General features: G+C 36.5%; 1 pseudogene; it reads left to right on the top strand.

The window, feature by feature from the left end:
* Positions 1–10,533: 10,533 nt before the first annotated feature.
* LOC118841400 lies at positions 10,534–15,425 on the top strand (annotated as a pseudogene).
* Positions 15,426–17,278: the final 1,853 nt, after the last annotated feature.

Below are 17,278 nucleotides of genomic sequence, written 5' to 3'. Positions count from 1 at the left end.
ATACTTGGAATTTAGTAAATGTTCATTGTTAAGTAGAACTAGTAAGTATTGTGTATATTCTTCTCTCTCTCTCTTTCTTTTTTTCTTTCTTTCTATTTAACTATCTATGTGTATATGCATATACAGATATACTACATGCAGACAGATTTCCCCAAATTTTAGAGGAAATTTATATGCATACGTGTGTATATATGTATGTTTGTATGTGACTCATTCTGCAATTCTTCCTTATATCAGGAGAGATATTTGTTAAATGTTGGGTTGTCAAGTGTTTTCTGTTGGGCTATGAAACAAAAATAAAGAGAAGGAATCTGAGATGTCAACAAAGCAAATAATTAAGGAGAATCAGTGAGTTATGCTGTCTTAAAAACTTGAAAGCAAAATTTCCCTTAGATAATTTTTATACATAATGGAAAGTTGACTGTGGGTCAGATCTCGAAAACTCACATATAAATATTCCATATGAATCATAGAGACATCTACTAAAGAATGGGGCCCATCTGGATATTTGGAACTTTTTGTCTCATATATTCATTGTATAACCAAAGGATATTAGAGTTAGAAGGGATTTTTGAGGTCATCTGGCCCACCCTCTTAAATTCCAAAGAAAGAAACTGAATTAATGCTATTTTGCAGAGGCTGCACAGAAAAACTAGTAGGAAAATCAACTCTTGACTGCAAGGATATCACTTTTTTTTCTCCTTTAACACATTTGAACCTATTCTCCCATTGTAAAAGAAATGACATGAGCAAAATCAAACAAACAACAAGAACAAAAAAAAAAACTGAACAAGGAGGCAGGTTCAGTGTGGTAACCAGAAGACCCACAGATCTATGGAAGGATAAGGAGCAGTTGATGTTCATTGAGCTACTATTATATTATGCAAATGTAATGCCTGTTTAGGTAAGTATTATGAGAATAATAGGGAGTCATTAGGAATTCCAGGAGCTAGCTGTTAGAGTAAGAAGTAACTCACTGCCATTCTCCTTTAATGACTTCTAAAAACTCAGAAAATATCACCCCAGGAAAAATCCTCAGCTGAGCCACCAGAAGGACAGGGTTCAGCAATCTTTTAGCCCAGGAAGCATGGGGGATTTTTTTTTTTTGCTGTGGTGGAAGGGGAACAGTACAGGATGGGAGGTGTCCCAGTAATCCCCATCCCAGCAAGCCTGTAGGAGATCCTGAGACCCAGAGTGGTGGAGTAGGCAAGTGCCAACACCAGGACCCCCAAGTGCCTTGGCACAGTCATGGGAACTGGAAGATGCCAGCAGCCAAACCTTCCAATACTTTGGCACAACTCCAGGAAGTACAACTCCAGGTAGGCAATCATCCTCCAGCATCCAAAACTTCTGGTGCTTTAGAGCAGACATCCTCTAGGGGCCAGACCCCCCTCCAGCTAAAGAGCTTCCATGTTGCTGAACCTAGCTCAGCACTAGGTAAACTGCCAGACCCCTACAGCCTCTAGCTCCCATACCCTTGAGGCCCCAGGACACAAAGCCAGTAACCAAGTCCTGGACCCCCAGTGCAAGAAGCTTGGGTCAGTGCCCCTTGTGCTCCAGCAGGAGAGCTCAACTTTAAAAGCCAGGAAGTAGGCAACTGTCATGAAGAAAGAGCAGAAATGAACAATAACCATAGATCCTTACTATGGGGACAGGAAAGATCAAAACACAAATTCAGAAGAGGACAACATTGTCAGTATATACACATCTCAAACCTCCAAGGGGAATGTGAACTGGTCTCAAGCCCAAAAAGCCTTCTTGAAAGAGCTGAAGAAGAATTTTAAAAGTCAAATAAGAAAGGTAGAAGAAAAATTGGGAAAAGAAATGAGAGGTATGCAAGAGAGAGTCAATAGCTTAGAGCAGGAAAGACAAAAATTGACTATAGAAAACAACTTCTTAAAAAATAGAATTCGCCAAATGGAAAGGGAGGCACGGAACCTTACTGAAGAGAAGAACTCCTTAAAAAGTAAAATGGGCAAAATGGAAAAGGAGGTAGAAAAACTAATAGAAGACAACAATTCATTAAAAATTAGAACTGGGGGCGAGGGGGAGCAGCTAGGTGATGCAGTGAGTAGAGCACTGGCCTTGGAGTCAGGAGGATCTGAGTTCAGATCCAGCCTCAGACACTTGACACACTTACTAGCTATGTGACGTTGGGCAAGTCACTTAACCCCAATTGCCTTGCCTCTCCCCCTCCAAAAAAATTTGAACTGGGCAAGTGGAAGCTAATGACCCCATGAGACATCAAGAACCAGTTAAACAAAATCAAAAGAATGAAAAAAGTAGAAGAAAATGTAAAATACCTCATTGGAAAAATAAATGACCTGGAAAACAGATCCAAGAGAAATAAAAAGAGCCTGGACAGTGTCTTTCAAGAAATTAATCAAAGAAAACTGCCCTGAGGTCCTAGAACTAGAGGGTAAAATAGTCATTGAAGGAATCCACCAATCACCTCCTGAAAGGGATCCTAAATTGAAAATGCCAAGGGATATTGTAGCCAAATTCTAAAATCATCAGGTCAAGGAGAAAATACTGCAAGCACCTCGAAAGAAACAATTTAAATATCATGGAACCACAGTCAGGATTATGCAAGACCTTGCAGCTTTCGCATTAAAAGATCTGCAGGTATGGAATATGATATTCTATAAGGCAAAGGAACTTGGGTTACAATGAAGGATCAACTACCCAGCAATAATCTCTCAGGGGAGGAGAGGGATATTCCGTGAAATAGTGGACTTCCAAAACTTCTTCATGAAAAGACCAGAGCTCAATGGAAAATTTGATCTTCAAATTTAAGATTCAAAAGACGCATAAAAAGGTAAAAAAGGAAAGAAAAATAAGTTATTCAATAAGGTCACACTGTTTACATCCCGATGTTGGAAGATGATACTTCTAACTCTTGAGAACTGTATCTTTATTATGACATTTAGAAGGGATATGCATAGAAAGAAGGTATGGGGATAAATTGACTTTGATGTAATATAAAAAAAAATTCTAATTAAGTGGTAAAAAGAGATTGTACTGAGAGAAGAGGAAAGAAGGAGGCAGAAAAGGGTAAATTACATCATGTGAAGAGGCACAAAGACATAATATAGTAGAGAGAAAAAGGGAGGGAGATGAGCATTGTTTGAACCTTATTCTCATCAGATTTCACTCAAAAAGGGAATAAAAGTTAGGTATAGAAATCTAACTTACCCTATAGGAAGTAGGAGGGGAAAGGGGGAAGCAAATGGAGGGGGTGGATATAAGGGAGGGAAGAAGTAGTAAGGGAAAAGGGAAAGAAAAGGAGCAGTGAGAGAATGGAGGGCAGATTGAGGGGCGAGGTTGTCAAAAGTAAAACTCTTATGAGGAGGGAAAGGTTGAAAGGAGAGAGAAAAGCATAAACAGGGGAAAACAGGATGGAGAGACAGATACCTATAGCAATCATAATTGCGAGTGTGAATGGGATAAACTCTCCCGTAAAATGAAAGCAGATAGCAGAGTGAATTAAAAACCATAACGCAATATGTTGTTGACAAGAAACACATTTGAAGCAGAAGGATACACACAGAGTAAAGCTAAAAGGCTAGAATAGAATATATCATTCTTCAGGTGAAATTAAAAAAAAAAACCCAGGGGTAGCAATCCTGATCTGAGATAAAGCAAAAGCAAAAATAAATCTAATTAAAAGAGATAAGGAAGGAAACTACATCCTGCTAAAAGATTCCATAGACAATGAAGTAATACCATTACTAAGCATATATGCAACAGGTGGTATAGCATCCAGATTATTAATGAAGTTAAAGAAATTAGAGGATGAAATAGACAACAAAACTCTTCTAGTGGGGGGCTTCAACCTCTGACTCTCAGAACTAGATAATCTAACAAAATAAACGAGAAAGAAGTTAAAGAGGTGAACAGAATTTTTAGAAAGTTAGATATGGTAGACCTCTGGAGAAAATTGAATGGGATAGAAAGAAATATACCTTTTTCTCAGTAGTACATGGCACCTACACAAAACTGACCATGTATTAGGGCATAAAAGCCTCACAATCTAATGCAGAAAGGCAGAAATATTAAATTCATGATCAGATCATGGTGCAATAAAAATTACATGTAATAAAGAGCCATGGAAAGATAGACTAAAATTTAATTGGAAACTAAATGATCTAATCCTAAAGAATGAGTGGGTCAAACAACAAATCATAGAAACAATCAATAACTTCATACAAGAGAATGACAATAATGAGACAGCATATTAAAGTTTGTGGGATGCAATGAAAGTAGTTCTTATGGGAAGTTTTATATCTCTCAATACTTACATGAATAAAATAGAGAAAGAGGAGATCAATGCATGCATCTAAAAAGGTAGAAAAAGAACAAATTAAAAATCCCCAATTAAATACAAAATTAGAAATTCTGAAAATCAAAGGCAAGATTAATAATATTGAAATCAAGAAAACTATTGAACTAATAAATAAAACTAAGAACTGTTTTTATGGGAAAAATCAACAAAATAGATAAACATTTAGTTAATTTGATTAAAATAAAAGAAGAAAAAAATTACCAATATCAAAAATGAAAAGGGTGAATTTACCACCAATGAAGAGAAAATTAAAGCAATAATTAGGAGGTATTTTGCCCAACTGTATGCCAATTAATTTGACAATCTAAGTGAAATGGATGAATATTTACAAAAATATAAATTACTCAGATTAACAGAAGAGGAAAGAAAATATTTAAATAACCCCATTTCAGAAAAATAAATTGAACATGTCATCAATGAACTCCATAAAAAAAATCTCCAGGGCCACATGGATTTACAAGTGAATTCTATCAAACACTTAAAGAACAATTAATTCCAATACTATATAGACTATTTGGGAAAACTGGCAAAGAAAGAGTCCTCCCAAATTCTTTTTATGACACAAATATGGTCCTCATACCTAAACCAAGAAGACTCAAAAAAGAGAAAGAAAACTGTAGACCAACTTCCCTAATGAATATAGATGAAAAAATTTAAATAAAATATTAGCAAAGAGATTATGGCAATTTATCTCTAGGATAATACATTTATGATCAAGTAGGATTTATACCCAGAATGCAGGGTTGGTTCAATATTAGGAAAACTATTAGCATAATGGACCATATCAACAACAAAACTAGCAGAAACCATATGATTAACTCAATAGATACAGTAAAAGCTTTTGACAAAACGCAACACCCATTCCTATTGAAAACACTTCCTTAAAGTGGATAGTCGCATCTGTCTAAAACCATTAGCAAGCATTATATGTAATGGTGATAAACTAGAAGTATTCCCAATAAGTTCAGTGATGAAATGAGGATACCCATTATCAACACTGTTATTCAATATAGTACTAGAAATGTTAGCATTATCAATAAGAGAAGAAAAAGAAATTGAAGACATTAGAATAGGCAAACAAGGAACAAAGCTATCCCTCTTTGCAGATGATATGATGGTACACTTAGAGAATCTTAGAGAATCAAGTAAAAAACTACTTGAAATAATAAACAACTTTAGCAAAGTTGCAGGATATAAAATAAAGCCACATGAATCATTGGTATTTCTATATGTTACTAAGAAAGCCCCACAACAAGAGATAGAAAGAGAAATTCCATTTAAAGTTACTGTGGACATTATAAAATATTTGAGAGTCTCACTGCCAAAAAGAACCTAGGAACTATATGAATATAATTACAAAACACTTTTCACACAAAGTCAGATCTAAATAATTGGAAAAATATCAGTTGCTCACGGGTAGGCCAAGATAATAAAAATGACAATTCTACCTAAATTAATTTGCTTATTCAGTTCCATACCAATAAAAACATCCAAAAATCATTTTATAGAGAAAGAAAAAAAAACAACAAAATTCATCTGGAAGGACAAAAAGTTCAGAATATCAAGTGTAATAATGAAAAGAAATATAAGGGAAGGTGGCCTCACCATACTAGATTTTAAATTGTGTTATAAAGTAGCAATCATCAAAACTACTTGATACTGTCTAAAAATAGAGTGGTAGATCAGTGGAATTATATTTGTCCTTTGTTTTCAAAGAGGACCATGGCATCAGAGAAATGATGACATGACTTGCAGTTGACTTTGATTTGAGTGAGGGAAGGCTGTGCAAGGTCACCAGCTTCACTTTCTCTTCCAGAGCTGTCTGGATCCAGTGACCAGATATTCATCAGGATGACTGGAGATGACCCAGGATGCAATGGGAGACCCTGGCCCTTTTGGGCTAAGGCCTTTTCATGTACTCATTTAGAGTGAGGTAATGCCCATTCAGTGAATAGGCCTTTTTGAGAAATGAGTCAAGGGATGGACCCTTTAATTAGAAAGAAGAAAAAAAAATCAAACTGGCAGGGGTCAGGGTTACTGTTCCGAAGAGAAACAGTTGCCATTGACATTCACTCTAAGCCTGGAGGGCCCAAAATACAGCCATTAAAAGGACCTATTGTGGTCCAATCTATAAGCTTCAGAGTTAACTGGGTTTAAGGTTTTGTGAAAGAAGAAAAGAAGAAGGAAGGAAGGAAGGAAGGAAGGAAGGAAGGAAGGAAGGAAGGAAGGAAGGAAGGAAGGAAGGAAGGAAGGAAGGAAGGAAGGAAGGAAGGAAATGAAGAAAGAAATCTAGCCAATAAACCACTCAAAGACTCCAGCTTATGGAATAAGAACTCACTATTTAACAAAAACTGTTGGGAAAACTGGAAAATAGTATGGCAGAAACTAGGCATAGGCCAACATCTGACATGCTACATCAACATAAAGTCAAAATGGGTACATGATTTAGACATAAAGGCTGATACTATAAGCTAACTGGGAGATAAAGGAATAGTTTACCTGTCAGATTTATGGAGTAGGGAAGAATTTATGACCAAACAAGAGATAGAGAACATCATGAAATGCAAAATGGATGATTTTGGTTTCATTAAATTGAAAAGCGTTTGCACAAACAAAGCCAATGCAACCAAGATTAGAAGGAAAGCAGAAAATTGAGAAATAATTTTTTACAGCCAGTGTCTCTGATAAAGGCCTCATTTCTAAAATTTATAGAGAACTGAGTCAAATTTATAAGAATACAATTCATTCCCCAATTGATAAATGTTGGAAGGATATGTAAAGGTATTCTTCAGATGAAGTTTAAGCTATGTATAGTCATATGAAAAAATGCTCTAAATCACTATTGATCAGAGAAATGCAAATCAAAATGACTTTGAGGTACCACCTCACACCTATCAGATTGGCTAACATGACAAAATAGGAAAACAATAAATGTTGGAGAAGATGTGGGAAACTTGGAATACTGTTACATTCTTGGTGGAGTTGTGAAGGGATCCAATCATTCTGGTGAGTAATTTCATACTATGCCCAAAGGGCTATAAAATTGTGCATACCCTTTGACCCAGCAATACCACTTCTAGGTCTGTATCTAAAAGAGATCATAAAAATGGGAAAAGGACCCACATGTACAAAAATATTTATAGTAGTTCTTTTTGTGGTGGCCAAGAAGTGCAAATTGAGGGGATGCCCATCAATTGGGGATTGGCTGAACAAGTTGTGGTATATGAATGTAATGGAATACCATTGTGGTATAAGAAATGATGAGCAGGTGGACTTCAGAAAAACTTGGAGAGACTTATATGAAGTTATACTAAGTGAAGTAAGGGAAACCAGGAGAACTGACTTTGATAGACTTAGCTCTTCTCAGCAATGCAAGCATCTAAGAAAACTCCAAAAGACTCATGATGGAAAATGCTATCCACATCCAGAGGAAGAACTACGGAGTCTGAATGCAGATCGGAGCATACCATTTGCTCTCTTTTTCTTTTGTTGTTTTGTTTTGTTTCTTCTTTCTTGTGGTTTCTCCCATTTATTCTAATTTTCTTTGCAACATGACTAATGTGAAAATATGTTTAATATGAATGTATACATAGAGCCTATATCAGATTGCATGCTCTCTTGAGGAGGGGGAGAAAATTTAAAACTCAAAATCTCATGGAAATAAACATTGGAAGCTAGAAATTAATTAATTTAAGGAAAAGAATGACAGAGAGTGGCCACTATTGCTGATGGGCGTAAGACTGTCCACAACCTTGTTGCTTTTTTGCATAATTAACTGGTCAGTAGGCAAAGGAACTGATTCAAGTATGCCTTTGGTCCGTGGGAAAAGTCACGGTTGTATTTAAAAGGGTAACTGAGGTCTTTGGTTTTTAGGTGTTTCATGTCCTCTACTCATAGAGTTACTTCTACCTCAGATACCTACTCACCAGGAAAACAGCTATTGAACAATTGAGATATGCCTATACTTTAATATGCATCTTGTGTACTTGCTCCCCATACCAGAGTAGGGGGTTCATGTCCCTTGAATAATTGCCTGAGGTACCACAACCTATGCTACGTAATTCCGCAACTGTAACTTTTGGTATATTACTATGCAATCTATGAGCACCTTCCTTTGTAGGGGGATATTGTGTGCCCTGTATGATACAGGTGCCTGGGAGGGGAAAAAATTCAGGAACACATGGACTTGGAATTCAGGAAGGGAAAAAAAGAAAGCAAACAGATATATTCTGAAGAACTTTACAAAGCAGTTTTTGTGTCTGGAGCAAGCAAAAACTCTAGGATCATATGTAGATAGATAGAGAGATAAATGATGTGGCCTTATGAGAATAGCTCTTCAAGCAATGGTTGGGTAAGCACTAGTTGGGTATGGTATAGTAGGGATTCCTTTCATGTATGAATTAGTCTAGATGGCTACTAAGGTCCATGCCAACTCTAAATTTTGAAGTATCTATGAATAATGTTAGAAGTATGGCCTCAGAATGAATTCAGACTGGGGATGAATAGTAAGAATAACTACAAGGACGTAAAAGAAAAGTTGAAGTGATAGCATTATTGTGGAGGAGGAATAGCATGATAATAAGGGATGACTGTGAGATGGCTCAACTTTTTAACTCTAATTTCATTTCCATTTTCTCTTTCAAGGAAAATGATGTTGAAAAGGATAAAATAAAATCGATTGGCAGGGAGTGGAAACTCAACATCAGTAGGGAGCTAGCGCGATAACATCTTGCTGTCCTCAGTGAATCAAATTTATCAGGTCCCAATGAACAACATTCCAGGATCCTGAAAAACAGAAGATATTGTGGCTGAGCTCCTCCTAGTTTTCCTTGAGAGACAATGGGAAGTTGGACTGGAAAAGGGCAACTGTTGTGCTCATATTCAAAAATCAGAAGTGAACAGAAGCAACAAACTATAGATTGCTGAGTTTTATTCTAATCTGGGAAAAAATTGTAGGATGTATTGTTAAAGAGATGTTTATGAGCTTTTAGAAGGGGGACAGACATTATCAAGAACCAATGCAGTTGTCAAAAATTAGTCATGCCAGACTAACCTAATTTCTTTTTTCTTTTTTTGCCTGAATTACTAGGCTGGTAGATCAGGTATATTTGATAGACATAGAGTCTCAGATTTCAGAAAAGAATTTGACAGTCAATCAATAAACATTTATTAAATAGTAAATTATTTATTAAATGCTAAATTAAATACTATTAAACACTACCTATGTGCCAGGCACTGTGCTAAGTGCTCTATCTTGTTTAAAAGAAGGAGAGGTGTAGGCTGGTTAGTAATTCTCAATGGATTGATTATATGCAAATAAGAACGATTAGAATAATGTCTACTTTGAGGCAGGTCACTAGTAGAATGTTCCAGGGTCTTTTGTCCTGCATTATTTAACATTATTATAAATAACTTGGCTGAAGACAGAAAGTATACCAATCAAATTGTCAAGCAATTTGAAGCTGGGAGGTATATATAACACATTGGACGCCAGTCAGAATTGTTTTTTAGGAAAAGTACTAATGGACTGAAATGGTGAACCAAACTGAATTAAATGAAATTTAATAGGAATAAGTGTAAAAATCTATACTTCGGTTAAAAATGTCATCTTCCTCTGTAAAAGATGGAAATTTTGTGGTTAGATGGCAATTGGTGTGAATAACAGTGGACTTCAAGTTCCATATGAGAAAACAATGTGGCACAGAATGATAGAATTGGAGCTGAAAGGGATCTTGGGAACCATATCATTCAAACTCTTTACCATATAGATGAGGAAGTTTAGTCTCCTTGACTGCCTCGAGAACTACAGGGTGTCCTGAATGAGGGACATAAAAGTCCCCCTGTACTAAGACAATTACTAACTGTGATACTCTAGGTAAGACATTTAGTGTTTATCAGCCTCAATTTTCTTATCTGTAAAATGGGGATAGTAGCACCTACCTCAGTGTTTCTCTGAGGCTTAAGTAAAATAATATATGTGACATGGTTTGCAACAACAACAACAGCAACAACAACAAAACACTACATAACTGTTAGCCCCTCCAACCATTCTTATAACTATTGCATAGTTACACTCATAGCTATTACTCTACCTGGGTCAGACCTATAATACTGGGTCAGTATTGTATTCTATTATGAGCACAAGTTTTTTAGAAATACATTAATCTTTTCTTTTTCTGGCTGGAATCATGGTGAGCACAGAAGAAAAGAAAAAGCTACCATCCATTCCAAAATCTCTTCTGAAAAGTGACTTTCATTATACTGAAGGCCAAATGCTTGAAGAAGAAGATGGCGATAAAAATGCTCTGTAAAATGCAGAGAAAAGTTATCTCTGAAAAAGCTAAAGCCTACTATAAGGAGTATAGACAGATGCACAGAAGTGAAATCTGGCTAGCTAGAATGGCACATAAAGCTGGCAACTACTATGTAACTGCTGAACCCAAGTTAGCTTTTGTGATCAGAATAAGAGGTGGAAATGGTGTTAGTCCAAAGGTCTGAAAAGTATTGCAGCTTCTTCGCCTTCACCAAATATTCAATGGTACTTTTGTTAAGCTTAACAAGCCTTCAATTAACATGCTGAGGACTGTAGAACCATACATTGCATGGGATTACCCCAACCCGAAGACTGTGAATGACTTGATTTACAAATGTGGTTGTGACAAGATCAAGAAACGGAGAATTGCTCTGATGGACAATGTTCTTATTGCAAAATCTCTTAGTAAATATGGAATTATCTGCATGGAGGACTTAATCCATGAGATCTACACTGTTGGGAAGTACTTCAAAGCTTCCAACAACTTCCTGTGGACCTTCAAATTATCTTCTCCATGAAGCAGAAAGAAGAAAAAGACAACACATTTTGCAGAAGGTAGGGATGTTGGTAACAGGGAAGACCAGATCAACAGGCTTAACATTGTTGGTGGAGTTGTGAACAGATCCAGCCATTCTGGAGAGCAATTTGAAACTATGCCCAAAGGGCTATCAAAATGTGCATATCCTTTGACCCAGTAATACCACTTCTAGGGTTATCTCCCAAAGAGATCACACAAATGGGAAAGGGACCCATACATATAAAAATATTTATAGCAGCTCTTTTCTTGGTAGCAAAGAATTGGAAATCAAGGGGATGCCCATAAATTGTGGAATGGCTAAACAAGTTGTGGTATATGAATGTAATGGAATACTGTTGTACTATAAGAAATGGGGAAGATATGGATTTCATAATAACATGAAAAAACCTACATGATATGTTGCTGAGTGAGGGGAGCAGAACCAGGAGAACATTGTATACAACCACAGACATATTGCTTCTGTGATGACTAACTTTGATAGACTTGGTTCTTCTCAGCAATTCAAAGACAGCTCCAAAGGACTCATGATAGAAAGAGCTCTCCACATCCAGAGAAAGAACTATGGAGTCTGAATGCAGATCGAGGCAAACTATTTGATCTCTCTTTTTTTTCTCTCTTCCTTTTTGATTTTGTTTCTTCTCTCTCATGATTCATTCCATCAGTCATAATTCTTCTTTATGAATTGACTATTCTGTAAATAAGATTAATGAGAAGGTACATGTAGAGCCTATATCAGATTACATGCCATCCTGGGGGCAAGGGGAAGGGGAGGGAGGGGAAGAAAATTTGGAACTCAAAAACATGTGGAACTGAGTGGTATAAACTAAAAATAAAAATATCTAAAAGAAAAAAAAGAAAAATGAACTAAAGGTGTCTACCATGATTATTTTTCTAATGGTCTGTTAATATAAATGCCTGTGAGGAAAAAAAAAAGAAGTACATTGATAAGCATCCAAAGAAAAGTCACTAATATGGGGAGACAACTGAACGCTCTGCCTTGTAATTATGAATGAAATGGGAATACTTAACTTGGAGAAGAGAAGACATAGGGTTCAGGGAGGAACAAACATTTTTTAAGTGCCTCTCACATGCTAGGCACTGTGGTAAGCACTTTATAAGTATTATCTCATGTGGTCTTCACAACAACCTTGAGAGACAGGTGCTGTTATGATCCCTATTCTACAATGGAAGAAACTAAGACAAACAGGTTAAGTGCTTTGCCCAGAGTCAGACAGGTAGGAAATGTCTGATGCTAGATTTGAACTCAAGATTTCCTAACTGTAGGCATAGCATTCTATCCATTGCAATGCTCCGTGCCAATTATGGGGGACGTAGGGTCATAAGTGTTCCCTATACATATTATGTTATGTTTAGTTCTATAAGAAACCTTCAAGGTCATTGAGTCGAAGGTCCTTTTCCCATTTTTCAGATTAGGAAACTAGAACTAAGAGAGGTTTAGTAACTTGGCCAGGATTTCACAATTAATAATTGCCTAAGGTGGGACTTGAATTCAGGTCTCCCTGATTCCAAGCCCAGTGTCCTCTCAATGATACATTTCACGTATAACTGTGCAAATATGTGAAAATTTAGAATGTACAAATATTTTAAGGATTGGCATGGGATAGAGAGGTTCGATTCCTTTTATGCATTCCTAGAGGGCAGAATTTGGAGCAAAGGTGGAAGTGTCTGAAGAAGAACTCATTAACTGTTATCTGTAATGGAACTCAATGGAACTTTTTTTTTAATTTAGCATTTTATTTTCCCTAATTACATGTAAAAAACAATTTTCAACACCCATTTAAAAAATTGAGTTCCAAATTCTCTTCCTCCCTCTCCCCTAACCTCATTGAGAAGGCAAATAATTTGATATAGGTAATACATGCATAGCCATGCTAAATATATTTTCATATTAGTCATGTGGTTAAAAAAAAGAACCAAAATAAATAGACCAAAATAAAAACCCAAGAAAAATAAAGTAAAAAAAGTATGCTTGATCTGTGTTCAATGGAACTTTTGAAGCAGAGACTGAATGACCACTTACTTGAGACATTATAAGGAAAGTTCTTCATCAGGTTTAAGTTGGACCAGAGGGCTTCTCTTGCCCCCTTCCAACTCAAAGATGCTATGATTGTTACAGCTAGAGCTATGCCTTTGTGAAATAAATTAATGACATCAGTGGAATATTCCAGTGGTCATTTCTCCCAACAACATGCTAAGTTTACAGATTAAACACACTGAATGGCAAAAACATAAAAAGGACATATATATATATATGTGTATATATATATATATATATATATATATATATATATATATATACATATAAATCTACCTCCAAGAGATGTGTTTGATTCATAAAATTCATCTTCTTCCTTGAATGAATGGGTAATGGATTTAGTGTTCATACCACCACAAAAACAGTGAAGTCTCAAAGACCCCAAAATTCAATTCAAAAAAGTTTTTTAAAAATTCAGTCTGAAAAAAAAATAAAAGAAAGAAAGAAAAGATGATGCCTTAATTAGTTCACATATTCTTGGCAAGATTCATGCTTGTCTGACAATAGGGGTAGGGGGGAACGAGTGTTTCTTAGCAATATTTGCAGCATTTCTGACAACAGAAAGGTCAGAGCAGTGAAGCTTTGTAAAGGTCCATATTACACAGTGGAGGATAAAATAGGACATCTGTGCTTGGGCCAGGGAGTCCTCAGTATTGCTGATTCTGGAAACCAGCCAAATAGTGCTCTGCTGTGACGGCTCGAATTTGATGAGCCGATTCATAATCCGTGCATTGCTTTTTTCTTTTTGCTGAAACAACTATATTGCCAATCTAATTTCAGAGCCTGGCCCATTACTGAGACAGCCAGACCGCTATTACTTACACTTCTCTAAACAATTTAATTCCACTACTACTTTTGTCAAAGGCTTTCCTCCCAAAATTCCTGGTGGAGTCCTGTTAAAGGACAGGGAGGTGGAGGTTGCAGATATATCTCTGAGCAGGAAAAGCCTTCCTCATAACTACATTTTATCATAGTTTTCTCCCCACTGATAACAAAGGAGAGAGTGAATTAATGAAGAAAGAACTATCTCTTTCCTTGTTTTCTCTTCCTCATCTTATATGAAGGGTATGTGGATCATTTCATGTAAATAAATTTTTAAAAATGCAATTAACACTTAGTTTGTGATTATACTGTAAGACTACAAAGAGAAAAACAAAATCATTGCTGCCTTCAAGGAGGTTACATTCTACTGAGGGGGTAATAACAAGTAAACATGTATGCAGATAAAAACACACAAGTAAATTATACAAAGCTATCCAAAGTAATTTCAAAAGGGAGGAAATTCTTACAACTGGAGAGATCAAAATATGTCTCATATAGGAAGGAGCCCCTGAGCAATGATTTGAGTGAAGACAGGGGCTCTAAGAGGCAGAGACGGAGACTGGAGAACGTCAGGTGTAACCCCACATAGGTTTACATAAACTGATGGGAAGTGTAGTTTTCCCAGACCCGAGAGGGGCCAAGAGGGTCAGGATATCCACCCACTCAGCCAGAGAATGTTGAATTGCTCTGAGAGAAGATGTAAAAGATTGACACAATCATTGAGCTTCTCTTCAGCTTGTGAAAAGACTTCACTTCTCTTTCCAGCAGCACATACAGCTGATTGGGGGTTACAACGTCATGGGGAACCATGAAGGGCTTTAGATGTCAGGCTGAAGAATTTGTATTTTATCTTAGAAACTATAGGGAGTTTAAACGTTTTTGAGTAGGTGTGAGTTGATGAGATCTATATTTCTAGAAATAGTCTATGAATGTATGAGTAAATAAATTAATGAAAAAGTATTTATTTTGTGCCAAGCCCTGTGCCAGGTACCCAGTGGGATATAGATGACATTGTATATGCACTGGGGATACAAATACAGAAGAGAAGGCAATTCCTGCCTTTGTGAAGTTTACATTCCAACTGGGGGAGACAAGACATTGGGGGAGTGTTGGCCAGTGAAGGATATTTTAGCTTGGAAAATTACAAGGATGGTGAATGGACCAACAGGGAAGTAGAAGAGTAATGGAAGAGTTGCTTTGATTATGGTTCTACGCCTAGAAGGAGGATGGGGGAGATACAGCAATGGTGGCTGATAAGGAGAAGTCTACGGCTTGGAGTGAAGTGAAGGCTAGCCAGAGTCTAAATGCAGTAGGCTACTTAGGTCAAATCAATCTCTACAGCAAGCCTTAGGGCAGCAATATCAATTTGCTAGCCACATGGAGGAAAGCTAGAAGAGGGAAGACTGAAAAGAAGGCTACAGATTAGGAAATGAGAGGCAGTGAAAGCCCAGAATAGGGTAGAATCTGTGTGAGTGAAAAGGAGGAAACAGCTGAGATATAATTGAGGTAAGGCATATATATACTATGCCCCTTCCCAGTTGCTGCTGGTAATTTAAAACTAATAAACTAGACCAAAGAGCTGATCAGAGAGCTCCAGTTTAGAAGAACTTAGGTGGTTGTTGTTCTTTTTAAAATTTATATTAATTTAAAGTAGATGACATCTTTCATATCAAATTTGTTCCAGCTCATTACTTCTCTTATCATTTGGAAATGCATGTTATTTAGCAAATAACTAAAAGAACATTTTTTGTGCCTTGTTTATTTTTGTAATCTGGGCAGATTTCTGCAATTACACAGGATTTTTAGAAATCTATGGTAAATACATTTCTCCTCAAAGATCTTACGGAATTTATCTCATGATCTAATCTAATTAGATTTGCCTGATCTATACCAAGTCTTTTAAGGATGTATTAATCAATTACCCTTGGATTAGTGAGTACTCATAAACGATCAAACTGATTTTAATTATCCCTGCTAAATGAAACATAACTTTCTAGAAATGTTTTTTTTTTTATTTTTGTTTGGAGTTGTGATGCAGGGTTGAGGAAGATTCTTAGCATCAAAGTTCTGAGTGTATAGGATTTGATAGGTCACAGGAAAAAAAAAACACATTTTAGTGCTAATAAATCTTGCTTTCAGGTGTACTTTGTATACATCACCAGGGCAGAAGAGAATCATACTCTATCACACAGCATTTAAAGGGGCTTTCAGTGTTCACTGAAGAACAATAAATAAGCTAGAAACTCCCTGCAACAGGAGAGCTATTGTTTTGCCTTTTACCCCCATAAAGCAAATATTCCTCCTAATAGTGTTTAGGGTGGAAACTTTTGTTCTAACTTTTAGAAACTAACCAAGGAGAAAGAAGGCCATTTATTCTGTACCAACAGACTGTATTTAGAGGGAAATGTATAGGTTTGGGGGCTATGCTTTTCAGAATGGAATGGTTAATAAATAGTTCATTTGCCCACAAATAATTTAATGATTGAGAAAAAAAAGAGGGAAAAAAGCCTATGCCCCACTTTCTCATAAAATCTCTAGACAGATGGGAGAAAAAAAATCTAAAATTTCTTTTTGGCAATGAATAATAACAACAGAAGAGCATTAGCGTTAGGGGGCTATTATTAAAGTATAGAGAGTTCCAGGAGATCATAGGGAATTTTTTACCACTTGGATTTTGCTACATGCAAATTCCTCAAGTCCCCATCTTTCAGAAATAATAGGCTTTCTGACAGACCAGGTGGGTGTGGTCTCAGCAGATTTCCAACTGCTCACATCATGCCTGAACTGTAAATTTCAAATATGAGACTGGACAGGCTCACTAACAGGATGCTTCTATCTCTATAATAAATTTGCTGGTGTTATATGCTATGGGAGCAGTGACTGCACCTGGATTTTGTACATCGAGGTCAATGTGAGTGAGAGCAGAAGGACAAAAGCCATTACATGCACACAGGAACCAGTCTGGGGGAACTGCCCCTCATATGTGCCTCATTCACATCCAGCTTTGCTCCTGCTATTTCTCCTCTAGGGAGTCCCATATTTTCCTCTTCTCTTACCCCAATTTTCTATACCCTTCAAAGCCTAATTTTTTCCCATCTCCTCCACTGGTTTCCCAACCTTTTCTTTACTTTCCTCTTTAAATTCTAACATAACATAGCTTTTATGATTCATTTAATAATTAATTATATACTGCCTTAAATTTCT

This window comes from Trichosurus vulpecula, chromosome 1 (genome assembly GCF_011100635.1).
Source record: "Trichosurus vulpecula isolate mTriVul1 chromosome 1, mTriVul1.pri, whole genome shotgun sequence".
Lineage (NCBI taxonomy): Eukaryota > Metazoa > Chordata > Mammalia > Diprotodontia > Phalangeridae > Trichosurus > Trichosurus vulpecula.
This window is presented reverse-complemented; position numbering and strand designations above follow the sequence as displayed.